We start from the raw sequence: 14,850 nt of genomic DNA on the forward strand, positions 1-14,850 counted from the left end.
ACAAAACGCGCGTCGCGAAGGGGTATTCTCTATTATCAGCCGCAGGATCTTGATCTCGCGGTTAGGATTAGACTACTCACTCAGCGAACCGGTACACGATCTGTGCCGTTGGATCAAACACTAGTGCCCCGGATTTAATGAATTCTAAAGCGATGTCCATCATCCGATCGCGATCCGACGGATAGCAGTCGTCCAAGCTGAACGGGTGAGCCCATCTAATCTCTACCGTTCCCGCTATATCTAATGGCCAGGGGCTATCGCCCCCATCCACGGCGACCCGAACGGCGGCACGCCACCCACGCGAGGGGTGCCGCCGGTGAAGAATCTACGCCCACACCCTCGTCCTAGGGCTAAATCGAAGTGCACTACACATAATACGGACGATAGCGAGCCTTGGAGGAGGTTTCATACCGACAATCGAAGGGCGAATTCTCCTGTCCACGGCGTCTTGCGGTTCCACGGTGGATGTGAAGTCCGGCGAGCAATTCACGCCGAGCAGATGCCTATCTGCACGGTCCGAGCGTGCGTATGGTTTCCCCGTGGTCCGGCGAACCCCCCCGGCACCCTCTTTACGGCTCCCGAACGGCGGCACGGCCCTTGGCGACGATGGCCGATCGTATCCACGGCGGCGGCGCAGCACTCGCGACCAACCCGTACGCAGAGCTATAGTGGCGGCGCTCAGCTGGGATGGAGGGGTTGTTCCCCAACTCTGGGTTCATTTTATGGGCGGTTCGGTCGGTTGGGGCGTCCGCAACGGATTCCCGAGAGATCCGCCATTGTTGCGCGTCTTCGGTTGGCGCGGCGAGGAAGGAGGAGCAGCGGCCGACGCGTGGGCCCGGTGGAGCAGCGAGGGCCGATTCAACGCGGATGCGAATCTGTGAATGACACGCGGGTCCCACGAACCGGAGACATGAGTGGCGTCGGCGCGACAGACAGGTGGGCTCCGCATGACAGGGCAGCAGCGCGCGCGGTGGAGAGGTCCTAGGCCGCGCGGGAGGGGGTGAGATGATGGGCCAAATTGGTGGATCTGGGCCCAACAGTGGGATTTCTCTTTTTCTTTTATTCTGATTTTATTTCCTCTTTATTCCCTTTTTGAATTCAAACTTGAATTTGGATTTGGTTATGAGTTCCTCCCTTGAGTTAATTACACCATTTCAAACTCTAGTTTTGGAACAATATATTTTTATTTACTTATTTTTCTCGTCATTATATTCATTTCTTCTCTTTTCTAAATTCTAGAATTCCTTTTAGATCTCAAATTCCACTCTAGTTTTAACTTATTCATTTTTATATTGTTTTTTTTACATTGTCACAAGTAATGCACACACAATAAAATCCCAGCATGATGCACAATTTAGTTGAGTGTCTTTTGTTGATTATTTATTGGTGTAAGTGAGGTGTCCACATGGAATGACGAATATAGATAACACATATATGTATATCGGGACATAATTTCTTTCTTTTTTTTTCTTACAAAGTGGGCATTACAAATCCTACCACCCTTAAAAATAATCTCGTCCTCGAGATTTAGGAAGATCTAAGGAAAAGGTGGGGAAAATCTATGCGAAGCTCTTCTTCTCTCTCCCATGTTGCTTCGTCCTCACCATGGTGACTCCATTGTACTTTGCACATCTTTATCACCTTATTTCTTGTAACTCGAGTCAAGGTATCCAAAATCTTGATCGGATACTCCGTGTAAGTCAAATCACCCTGGACACTGAGCTCTTCCATTGGTAACTGTTCCTAAGGGGCACGGAGACACTTCTTAAGTTGAGACACGTGGAACACATTATGCACATCCGATAGAGTAGCAGGTAACTCGAGTTGGTATGCCATCTCCCCAACTCTTCTAAAGATCAAGAATGGTCCAATGTAGCGAGGGGACAATTTGCCCTTAACTTTGAATCTCCTCATTCCATGAAGTGGTGACACCTTGAGGTACACATAATCTCCTTCTTCAAATTCCAGTGGTCTTCTTCTATTATCAACATAGCTCTTTTGCCTGGTTTGAGCCACCCTCAAATTCTCTCGAATTATACGGACTTGTTATTCTGCATCTTGAATCAGTTCAGGCCCAAAGAACTGTCTCTCTCCAGTCTGATCCCAATATAGAGGAGTCCTGCACTTCCTCCCATACAAAGCTTCAAAAGGTGACATTTTCAGACTGGCCTGATAACTATTATTATATGAAAACTTAGCATAAGGTAGACTCTTATCCCAACTTCCTCCATGCTGAAGTGCACAAGCTCTCAACATATCTTCCAATACTTGATTAGTCCTTTCAGTCTGTCCATCAGTCTGAGGGTGATAAGCCGTACTAAAATTCAACTTTGTACTCATATTCTCATGAAAGCTTCTCCAAAATCTTGAGGTGAACTGTGAACCTCGATCAGACACGATCTTCTTTGGTACTCCATGTAAACACACAATCCGAGCCATATATAACTCTGCTAGCTGAGAACCTTTATAAGTAGTCTTGACAGGAATGAAGTGAGCCACTTTAGTCAATCTATCCACAATCACCCATATAGCATCATATCCTTTCTGGGTGCGAGGCAATCCTGTAATGAAATCCATACCAATCTCTTCCCACTTCCACTCGGGTATCTTCAGTGGATGCAATAGTCCAGCTGGCCTCTGGTGTTCAGCCTTAACTCTTTGACATACATCGCACATAGCCACATGTGCAGCTACATCTCTCTTCAATCCATACCACCAATACTTTCGCTTCAAATCCTGATACATCTTGGTACTACCAGGATGAATAGAATAATCCGAGTCATGGGCCTCCTTCAAAATAGTCTCTCGAAGGCTTTCAATATCAGGAACACACATCCTGTCCTTGAACCATACGGTGCCTTGCTCATCTTCCGTGAATTCCGGAACTCGACCTTCAGTAATCAGATCCTTAATCTCTTTTATTTTAGCATCACCAATTTGACCTTTGCGAATTTCTTGCTCCAAAGTAGGTTCCACATCAATAGTAACTCCTTCTGTGTGAGTAACTATCCCCAGGTTAAGTCTCCTAAAATCCTCAACAATCTCATCAGGTAGCTGGGCAACAATAGCTGAATGAACATGCTCCTTGCGACTCAAGGCATCTGCAACCAAATTTGCCTTGCCCGGGTGATAGTGAATCTCCAAATCATAATCCTTAATAAGCTCCAACCAACGACGTTGCCTAAGGTTGAGATCCTTTTGAGTGAATATATACTTCAAACTCTTATGATCCGTATATACTTGGCACTTGGTCCCCATGATATAATGTCTCCAAATCTTAAGCGCATGCACAACGGCTGCCAATTCCAAGTCATGCGTGGGGTAGTTCAATTCATGTCTTCGTAGCTGACGAGAAGCATAGGCGATCACATGTCCTTCTTGCATGAGTACACATCCTAAGCCTTGGCCACATGCATCACAATAGATATCAAATCCTTTCTGTAGGTCTGGCATAACCAATACTGGTGGCGACATCAATCTTTTCTTCAATTGATCAAAGCTGTCTTGGCACTTCTCGTCCCATTTAAATTCTCTCACTACAGGAAATCAATTAATTCCCGTCGGCTAACAACCGACGGGAATAAGCCTTAAACCGACGGGAATTAATTCCCGTCGGTTTAAGGCTTATTCCCGTCGACGGGCGTCAGATGTCGGGGATACGGTTATTCCCGTCGGCGGCTGACGAGAATAATTAATCCCCGTCGACTAGTTAATGACCGACGGGAGTTATGGCTAATTCCCGTCGGCTGACTTGGCCGACGGGAGTTATCAATTAATTCCCGTTGGCCCTGTCAGCCGACGGGGATTAATTGATAACTCCCGTCGGCCCAGTCAGCCGACGGGGATTAACTGGGCCGACGGGAGTTAATGGTTAATGCCCGTCGGCTATGGTCAAACCGACGGGAATTAACTGGGCCGACGAGAGTTAATGTATATTTCTGCAACACCAACACCAAATTAGACATTTCTCTACAGACAAACATATGACAAAATATATATATCATCCACATGAACATACACATCACAAAACATACACATCACAAAACATATATATCATACACATGAACGTACACATCACAAACGCATTATAGGTTAAATCCGTCACATAACATACACAAACATTTCTGATACGAGTTAAGATCAAGTGTTTACACAAACATAACGTCCAGGAGTTAAAAACATAACGAGCACGAGTGTTTAGAGATAACCACCACTTGGGTGGTTAGAGCTTTGGCCGCTGCCGCCACCACCACCAGGAGGAGGGAATGCGAAGAGCGAGTCAACAAATCCAGTCCCTGCTGGATCAGACCCACTACCACCCGCTTCAGGCGTAACCTATGCAAGTTAGCAAATATCAACACATTTAATACAAATATCAAAAAGTATACAAGTGTATAAATTAATCGAGAGTTATGAAACGTACCCTATCTCCAGGTGCAGGTATATGTGGCGGAGGGGTGTTGAACTGTGGTGGTGGAACTGGTGTGTTTGCAAATTGGCTCCATTGTGGTGGCGGTGGAAAATTTGTTGCCATGCCCTGTTGCTGCATTAATTGTTAAACATATGTGTTACTACTGAAGATGTTGTATTGAAATATAATAATTTAGAGTTCGGATTATGTGTACTCACTTGATACATGGCTTGGTTATGGGCATTGCAAGCCTCCATAAATTCGCGTTGTTGTCTCATCTCTTCACGCATCCTCATAATCTCCAACTCCTGCTCGTTCGGTCGACGAGAGCATGAGCTACGGGAAGACGAACCCGTCCTCTGAGATCTCACCGACGACGAGTCAATGAATCCGTCGAAGAGTGTGTATCTATAAGTGATTCAAAAAATGTTATTACTGCATAATCAATTTAGTGTCAACCATATAATTTCATAAGTTAGAGCTTACCGTCCATGCGCTTTGCCACCACCACTTGCGTACACCACCGAGGGATCCACCGGTTCATGACGCCAGTCGAAGTCAGGGCCATGGCGACGAACCATCTCCTCCCCATATGCCGCCTATACATCATTCACAACCTTACAAATGCAGGAATTTCTATACTTTGAACGTTTGTACTTTTGGGCCAAAACTTACCAAGCGATCCGTGGCTGTCTGGCTGCAGAGCTGGTCAGGGTTGTTCGGGTCTGGTCCTTTGTGGCCCTCCTGGTAGACCTCAATGTCACTAGGCTTTTGGCCACTTGTAGCTTCCTGTATAAACAAAAAACATTCATAAGAAATCGTACTATTTGCTGATCGACATAGCTAGATCAAACTTACCATTCTTTTAGCTTTTCGTATCATGTCATCGCCGCCAAACTTGTGGTTAGGATTGGTTCCTCGACATTGTCTGTGATGCGCTGACGCTTTCTGGAAGCCTTCGGAAGCCCAATATCGGCACCAAGCATATTACGCATCAGGCACGGGCGCCATCCATGGAACCATCACCTGCACACACAATGTTACATATTATATCAATCACAACAATCAATATAAAGGGTAAAACAAATTAAATACTAACCTCACGATATTGATCCTCAGTCAAATATATCTTTGAGGACCCTTCCTTTTTACTCAAGGGGCCTGCTTCTTCTGGATGCTTTTGAAAATACAGGTTTGTAGCCTGAATTCTCGCATAGTATATGGCATCCTTCACTAGCTTCTTTGCATTGTTTTGGAAGACACGTTCAGCGTGCCCCATGTAATCCTCTCCGTCAGGCAACTGATATCGAAGCTACAACATAAAGAATACAAATACAATGGTATAAGTCATAGATTTACAATATTAAGAAACATAACAAAAATAATAAAGAATTCATACCCAAAAGTCATTACGCACAAGTCCCTGTCTGTCGGTGTGGTTTCGTTCCCTTTTAAACTTGTACTCGTCCCAGGTACTGACGAGCACCTCATCCTCGGTATCACCGTTTGACACCTTCACTATACCAGGGTAGTGAAGGCGGCAAAGAGAACCCAATGTAAGGTTAACCTGAGTGTGGTGTCCCTTGCCGTCGAAGGACAGGTCCTCCCAATTCCTGCATTACACAAAAACATTAATAATACACATAATAGTTATATGAGATAAGTTAATATATTACACTCACCGATCTCCATGTGGCATGATTAAAGTCCTATCAGCCTCTCGCTCTATCGCGTGACGAGGCTTTACTGAGTGGCTTTTTCTTGAGCGACGTGTGCGTGTCGCTGAAGAGCCTCCCGAGCCATCATCCATCGGGTTGTCAGCCGGTTCGCCCTGTTGGCCCCACTGGTCCCACGCCTGTTGCTGCTCTCTCTGGTGGTCCCACTGGTCCCATGGCTGGTGATGCTGTGCGGCCTGGTCCCATGTCACGTGCTCCACCTCCTCATTGTGCTGAACAGGACCACCGACCTTAGCCTCATATGGAAGATGTATAAAGAGATGCTGCATAGGATTGAAGAAACCCGGTGGAAATATTTTTTCCAATTTGCACAAAAGCACTGGTGCCTCTTTCTCCAGCTGTTCCATCACATCTCTTCTGATTTCTTTAGCACACAACTGTCTGTAGAAATAGCTAACTTCAGCTAACGTTTTCCACACAACTTTGGAAATGTACCCACGAAACATTACAGGCATGAGCCTCTCCATAATTATGTGGAAGTCATGGCTCTTCAGTCCATTCATCTTCATTGTCTTCAAGTTCACAGATCTTCTAAAACCAGCGACATAACCATCGGGGAATTTAATATCCTTCATCCACTTCATCACTTCTTTCCGTTGCTTAGATTTCAGACAATAGTCAGCTTTTGGTTTGCCTCCGTTTTCTCTAAGCACTAGGGTTGGACGATCACATATCACTACTAAGTCCATGCGTGCCTTGTCATTGTCTTTCGTTTTATCAGGGAAATCCATGCATGTATTTATGAGGGCTTGGCAAAAGTTACTCTCTTGATGCATGACGTCGATGTTGTGCATCAAAATCAATGACTTAGCATAAGGAAGCTCCCACAAGCCACATATGTGAGTCCAGTTATGCTCCTCACCAAAACCTTGATACCTTTTCCCACTCTCGTCTAGGACAAGTTTCATATGCTCTTCTGTAATTTCTATCCCACTACGTTGCTTGGGCGGTCCCTTCGTGACGATGGTGCCCTTCCTAAATTCCTTTCTCTGCCTTCTGAAGGGATGATTGAAGGGTAGAAAACATCTATGGCAATCAAAGTAACATATCTTGCCACCAGCACTAAGACGAAAACAATCTGTATCTTTAGCACAATAAGGACACGTCAATCTACCATGCACGCTCCATCCAGAGAAAATACCATACGCCATAAAATCATGAACCGAGAACAGATATGCAACACGAAGATTGAATTTCTGCTTCTTGAAGCAATCATAGGCTTCCACACCTTGCCATAGCTTCTTTAACTCTTCAATCAGTGGTTGAAGCATCACATTGAGGCGTACGCCAGGATGCTCAGGACCAGGTATAACAAGACATAGGAACATAAACTCATATTTCATGCAAAGAGCAGGTGGAAGGTTGTACGGTATGGCAATGACAGGCCAACATGAATACGACGCAGCGGTCATATTGAACGGCGTGAAACCATCAGTTGCCAAGCCGATACGAACGTTTCTTGCATCGCTGGCAAAATCTGGATCAAATTTGTCAAGAGCCTTCCATGCATCACCATCTGACGGGTGCACCATTAACCCATCTTGTCTGTCCGTACAATCTTTATGCCACCTCATGTGCATAGCGGTCTTCCTCGAGAGAAACAAACGTTTCACTCTAGGAGTGAGAGGCATGTACCGAAGCTGTTTATGTGCAACCTTTGTCACCACCTTCTCCCCATCTTCATTTACAAGCTCCACGTACCTCGACTTCCCACATTTTAAGCATTTCTGTTCTCTGCCATGTTCCTTCCAAAAAAGCATACAATTGTCTTGGCAAACATCAATCTTCTCATACTTCATACCAAGACCTTCAAGCAATTTCTTGGACTGGTACATGTCTTTGGGCATCTTGTGACCCGTAGGAAGAACCTCGCTAATCAAATCCACAAGCTCCTTGTAACAATTAATTGAGAATGCAAACTTGGACTTGATTGACATCAGTCGGGTCACAAATTCCAGTACGGTCACATCAGTGTGCCCGTGAAGAGGCTCTTCTGACGCTTTGAGTAGGTCGAAGAACTTCTGAACCTCCGGTGTAGGTGAATCATGATGATCTGGTGCCAGTTCAGGCTGCAGATCCTCAAGCATCTGGTCCATCCTATCAACATCATCTTCACCGTCATCAACTTCTACTTCTGCTGCTCGTTCAACATCTTCACCATGGAGATACCAGACCTTATAGCCTGGCACGAAACCATGCGAACACAGGTGTAGTGTGACCTGCCTCTTGGTGTGGCTCGTCATATTTCTACATTTATTGCATGGACACCTAATATTATCTATTTGTGACAAAGCAGCTGCATGGTCCAGAAACATCTGCGTCTTTGCAAACCATTCACTTGTGTGACACCCACCCTTCTTGAAACCTTCATACATCCAATCACGTCTATCACCCATTATTGCGGCTGTGTGTACGAGTAAAGAGTGCGTGTGAGACATTCATGTTTCTACACGTCACACATACATCTATAGGTAAGTAGTAAAACTATATATATATACATAAATAACTATATATACACATAAATAACATCAAATTAACATGATATTCATCAATTAACAATATTTGCAAACATCCAATCCATCAAATTAAATTATAATTGCAGAACATCAAATTCATTACCTATAACATCAAATCTATCAAATTGATTAATGCTTACATAACATCAATTTCATTAAATAATAACATCAAATACATCATATCATATTTACAAAATCAAGTTACAAATAACAAATATCATACATCAAATAATATTAGGTCAAACCATACTAACAAATAACAATATTAAACAAATTATAATCGCATTACAGCTAACTCCCGTCGGCCATAAAAACCAACGAAAATTAAAACATAAACCATTTGTTAAATCAACTATAATAATAGAATTAATTTTTACTTAACATCAAGCCACACATGATATTAAAACTAGCAAGTATAATGCATAAAATCATATGAAAACTAAGAACACTATCAATTAACAATTTTAAACTACTTGATTAGAAAGTTAACTCCCGTCGGCTACAAAAAACCAACGAAAATAATCACATATTAATTAGAAATAAGATTATACCTCGGTTGCGGTGGTTGACCGGTGCGTCGAGGCACTGCACTACACCAAAATCATACACTTCCTACGGTTTTTTAACTTCCTACAGCTTTTATAACAAACCGTAGGAAATAAATAACTTCCGAGAGGCAACTGGTAGCTCTAGGAAATAAACATGACTTCCTACGGTATTTTATAAAAGCTGTAGGAAGTTAGCTTTCACATGCTGACCTGTGTCTGCGGTCAAACGATTCGCTAACTTCCTAGAGGCGGCCGTAGGAAGTTAGTTGGGGCAGCTAACTTCCTACGGCTGCCTCTAGGAAGTTAGCATGGGCAGCTAACTTTCTACGACCTCCTCTAGGAAGTTAGCTTTCAGTTGCTGGTCCGCGAGTGCGTTCAAACGAGCCGCTAACTTCCTACGGTCGCCTCTAGGAAGTTAGCTGCCCATGCTAACTTCCTACGGCCTCCTCTAGGAAGTTAGATTTCAGCTTTTGACCAGTCAAACGAAAAGCTAACTTCCTAGAGTACATATACAACCTCTAGGAAGTTAAGTAACTTCCTATAGCTTTACTCTAGGAAGTTATATTTTTTATCTTAAACCCCTACTTACCATTATCTTCTTCTCACTCTCCTTTCTCCCTCCCGTGTCTTCCACCAGGACCGAAGTTGTAAATTCTTGTTTGGGCAGAAATGTAGATAGAGCAGCCTGGCAGATTTATTTTCTATCAGAATTATAGCATGTAGTCGAGAAGTAGTGAGATGTATAATACAAAGATATTCATTCATCCGCCACATTAGTGCATGATTTGTGCATATAATAATTTTGTGTTGCACTTATTTGCCCTTCTTATATATTAGGTATGTGCTCGTGCGTTGCTACGAGGCGGGAGAACGTGAGGAGCGGTGACTAAGGTACAAATATATCTTTTGTTTATTTCTAAACACTAAGGTACATGTGGTCTGGTGGTTAGTCCCAATTTTTGAATTAGAGTGGTGTGGATAAGTGCTCGTTCTGCAATATTTTTTTGCAGACGCTGGGCGTAGGAAGGGTGAAGGTTTCTTAATATAGTAGTATAGATGAGCCTACGACAGATCATGTTAAGTAGACTATGTCATTATAAATTTTTACCTTTTTAAAGTCTACCATCACTTCTCATCTAATACGTCTGATGCCATGCCATTATAATTTCTTTGGAACCTATCCATTTCATTGTTGGCAACAGAAAATCTGAATTCGAAATAAAAAAACAAGCTCGCGAGCTGAGGCATGGTGGCAGATGGGCCGTGAGCCCGTGACCGACTAAGTGACTAACCGTGAGTCCGTGACCCACCAAAGCCAACAGCCCACCACGTGACCACAGACAGCCAGATGGCTGAGAGCCTGAGACGGGCGACGCCCGCACGCCCGCACAAGCTGCTCCGGGCTCCGCTGCTAGGCTAGGGTTTGGACTTTGGATTGGAGCCGCACCGCCGCACCGCCACCGCAGCCGCCGCAGTGCCGCACAGCCGCCACTCCCGTCTTGGTCTTGCGGCCAGTCGCCCTCGGGCCTCGACCATCAGCCCCTCGCCCGCTCGCCGAGACACCGAGTCGGCATCGACCGTCGTCGCGTCTCCGAGGTCCAGCGCCTAGTGGCCCAGCTCCAAGCCTCCAGCCATCGGCGCCCGCCCTCCTCCGCCGAGACGCCGAGTGCCGAGCGCCCGAGCACCCCGGTCCCCAGCGCCCAACAAGCTAGCAGGCTGCAGGTATGCGCTCTTTGTTGATGCGTCCAAGGAGTTGAGCTGAATGCCCAGAAGGCTAGCAGGCTGCAGGTATGCTTCTGTTCTGTCCAAACCTTCCTTATAGCACTTAGGAAGTTGGGAACTTGCTTGTTGTATCAGATTTGGATATACTATTAGCATGTTATTAGCAGTTTAGCTATCTTAGACTACAGATATTGTGACTGCATAATCTAAAATCCTTTTTGTTTATTATTTGCAGAAACTGAAGGAAAAGGCGGCATTCAGGAACCCGGATGAGTTCTATTTTAAAATGATCAACAGTAGGACTGTTGGTGGAATTCATAGACCTAAGTATGTACAATGTAGCCCCTCGACTCCTATTAACTCTAGTATTGTAAGGTTTGGTCTACCCTGCATTTTAGTTTTGACTATGTCATGCATTTCAGGCCTGAAGATAATAAGTATACTGAAGAGGAACTTCATCTGTTGAAAAATAAAGATATGGGATATATCCTTTAGAGCGTTCAAAGTGAAAAAGGTTTGTGACATTTTAAAGTATTCATTAGCAAATAAGTACAATTCGGTGTCTTGTGGCTGAATGTTTTACTATGTTTTAATTGGGATGGATCACTTCGTAGAAAATCGAAAAGCTAAGCTCAACACTTCATGAACTTGATAACAAGCCTCAAAACAAGCATGCTTATTTTGCTGAAGACAGGTACAGATAATGAGTTCTTTTGCTTACCATTTTGGAACTATCTGCTAGTTAAGCTTGTGCCGACATTTAGGTGGCTCTTTTATTTCAGAGAAGAAGCGAAAGAAATACAATCAAGGATAGGACAAAGCAGCAACATGACTGATCCTTTGTTTTTACTGTTTATGGAGAGTCATTTTTACTGTTTATTAGTCTCAACATTTATATTTGTGTCCATTTAACTAGGACCAATATGGTTGGAATGGGATTATGATATTAATATATTATGCAGTTAGTTAGTTGACTGGTATCTCATGTTGTCTAATCCTTTGTTTTTCCCCAGGAAAATTGCACGCGCGGTGTTCTAGTCTGTTTATTTTGCCTTCCCTTTTTCTGATTAATTCACGGAGTTTGGTGGACTACGGTTAGTCGGTTTATTTTCTAGGTAGAGGGACAATTATGCGTGACTAATAAAAAGGGTTTCATTCCATGGCTAAATATATCATTTGCATGATGCTAGTTGGAGCTAGCATCCTTGTTCAAACAAAGCATCGTATAACATTTTGGATCTACATATTAAATTGATGGCTAGGGCCTAGGTGCATGCATATGTACTTGAACAGCAGGGCTTTTATGATCTTCTGATCAGCAGAATCCAGCATCTGTTTTTCTCAAACTGTTATGCTTTTAGATCGCGGGTACTTGTTAGTATCCATGCACAGCACACGGTGTGGCTGTGTGGTGAACATATCTCTTTTCAGATTTGCGCTCAGCTCATCGTGTGTGGTGTACCTAATTAAGCTTCCGTTTCTTTTCTGTATTCTTTCTTTCCTTTTTTATAAGGGCGCTCCTGTTAAATCGGTTGAAACAGAAGTGACATCATTGGTTATTAGCAAATCCTGGAGAATGCATGCAAGTTCTTCTTTATTTGTATCACTATCTCTTAGCACAGTTCTCTAACTTTCGATGCACGTACAAGTCTATTTTTATAAAAAAAAACTGTCTATATATGGGGGCACACAAAATTCTGTGGACGTGTGCATCAATCATCACATGCTGTTATGCCTGATGTCCTGTGGATTGGTGTTCGATCTCGTGAATTCGAGTTGTCCTCCATTTGGAACTGTTATTTTTGCAGCTACATATATACCAACTGACAGACATTTGGAACTGTTTTTTTGTGTGTGTTTAGGTTACTGAATTGGAATGGGAAAAAATCTATAAAGTGCTAAAGACTAAGTGGATCGAGCGCGCGCGAGGGTTGTCGTAAAATGTCCACCGTTATTAAGAGGGCTAATGAATTCCCAGTCGATTGTAGCTACATGCATGGAGGAGTGCACACACATGCCTATGTTGTTTGAATTAATCAAATTGCTTGTTTGTTAGTAATTATTACCGCCTCCAACTAGGCTCTGTACGTCCACAAGATCGTCAGCTATTTCATGCAAGCATCCGCACAAGTGTCCTACTGCTATATGTTATTGTGTTCTGATACTTGAGACTTTTATTATGACTATGTATGAGATATTGTCTCTTATTAGTACTGGATGAGATGTGTCTTATTTATGATTATGGATGAGACTTTTGTGATGTAATTGATGAGACTATGAATTTAAATATTGTTATGTGATTGTGTGTGAGATGTTTTATGTGAAAATATGTTGTGTTATATATTTGTTATGTTGTGAAATGTGGTGTAAAATAAAAATAAACAATATTTTTAATGCTGGTCAAATTAACTTCCTAGAGGCTTATTGGGCTGTAGGAAGTTAGCCAGCTAACTTCCTAGGGGCTACAGTAAGCCGTAGGAAGTTAGTCAGCTGACGGCGCTGACGGCGTGAAGCTACTAACTTCCGAGAGGCTTTTTTGGCTGTAGGAAGTTAGCTAACTTCCTAGAGGGCTCTAGGAAGTTAAGCTAACTTCCGACAAAAAATTTCCGAGAGCCAAACTTCCGACGGGATGACTTAACTTCCGAGAGTTTAGCTAACTTCCTAGAGTTTAGACCTAACTTCCTAGGGTTTAGGCTCTAGGAAGTTTACTATTTTGGTGTAGTGCTGGCGGACGACGGTGGGCTGGGGACGGCAACGCTTGTGGACGGCAGCGACTTGTTGAGGGCGGACGGCGGGAGCTAGGCTCGGGCGGGCCGTGGGCGGTGTGGGGGCGCTCGAGGCGGGGGCGCGGCTCGGGGTGGCGTCGCGCGCTCGGCCGGGGGCGGGGCCGCGTGGGGCGCTCGGCGGGGGCAGCGGCGGCGCAGCTCGGGCAGGGGCGGGGCCGGCGGCGCGCGGGCAGGCGGCGCAGCGGCTAGGCGCGCGGGCGGGGGCGGCTAGGGGCGGCGGCGCTCGGGGCGGGCGCGGCTACGAGCGGCGGCGCTCGGGGCGGGAGCGGCGGCGCTCGGGGCGGGCGCGGCTACGAGCGGCGGCGCTTGGGGCGGGCGCGGCTACGAGCGGCGGCGCTCGGGGCGGGCTACGAGCGGCGGTGCTCGGCGGGCGCGGCTAGGGGCGGAGGCGGCGGCGAGATAGAAGCCGGCGGCGGTTTGAAGACGAAGGTGAATGAGCTCGCGCGTGGCCGCGGCCGGTCTCATAACTGGTTAATCCCCGTCGGCCTGTGACGTGGCCGACGGGAGTTAACGTAATCCCCGTCGGCCTGGGACGTGGCCGACGGGGTTAAAGTAATCTCCGTCGGCCTGGGATATGGCCGACGGGAGTTAACATAACTCCCGTCGGCTGCTAGTGGGCCGACGGGAATTACGCTATGTCCGTCGGCTTTTGCTCTGGCCGACGGGAGTTAGTTTAGCCGACGGGAATCTTTAGAATTCCTGTAGTGTCTTCCTTTCTCCAAAAGTGAAGTCATAGGCTTAGCAATCTTAGAAAATCCTTCAATAAATCTTCGATAATATCCTGCTAGTCCCAAGAAACTCCGAATCTCAGTAACTGTAGTGGGTACTCTCCACTCCATTATCTCCTTGACCTTAGCAGGATCCACTGAAATTCCTCCATTAGAAATAATATGACCAAGAAATGGCACCTTGCCAATCCAAAACTCGCACTTGCTGAACTTGGCATATAACTAGTTGTCTCGTAGCTTCTGTAGCACCAATCTCAGATGTTCCTCATGATCACTATTACTCTTGAAATAAATAAAAATATCGTCGATGAAAACCACGACGAATCTGTCCAGATCATGAACACATTATTCTTTAGATCCATAAAGTAGGCTGGTGCATTAGTTAATCCAAACGACATAACGG

At 44.9% G+C, this 14,850-nt stretch overlaps 1 pseudogene across 2 annotated transcripts; it reads left to right on the top strand.

Moving 5' to 3' along the window:
• Positions 1-10,584: 10,584 nt before the first annotated feature.
• LOC100278446 (UTP11 protein pseudogene) lies at positions 10,585-13,169 on the top strand (annotated as a pseudogene). 2 transcript variants are annotated; one of them, NR_157158.1, is made up of 4 exons: positions 10,585-10,999; positions 11,169-11,260; positions 11,356-11,447; positions 12,796-13,169. The product of NR_157158.1 is annotated as a UTP11 protein pseudogene, transcript variant 1 (transcript). The 2 variants fall into 2 exon arrangements; NR_157159.1 differs by lacking the exon at positions 12,796-13,169 and having other exon boundaries at positions 10,608-10,999; positions 11,356-11,727.
• The last annotated feature ends 1,681 nt before the right edge of the window (positions 13,170-14,850 follow it).

Source organism: Zea mays, chromosome 9 (assembly GCF_902167145.1).
Source record: "Zea mays cultivar B73 chromosome 9, Zm-B73-REFERENCE-NAM-5.0, whole genome shotgun sequence".
NCBI lineage: Eukaryota > Viridiplantae > Streptophyta > Magnoliopsida > Poales > Poaceae > Zea > Zea mays.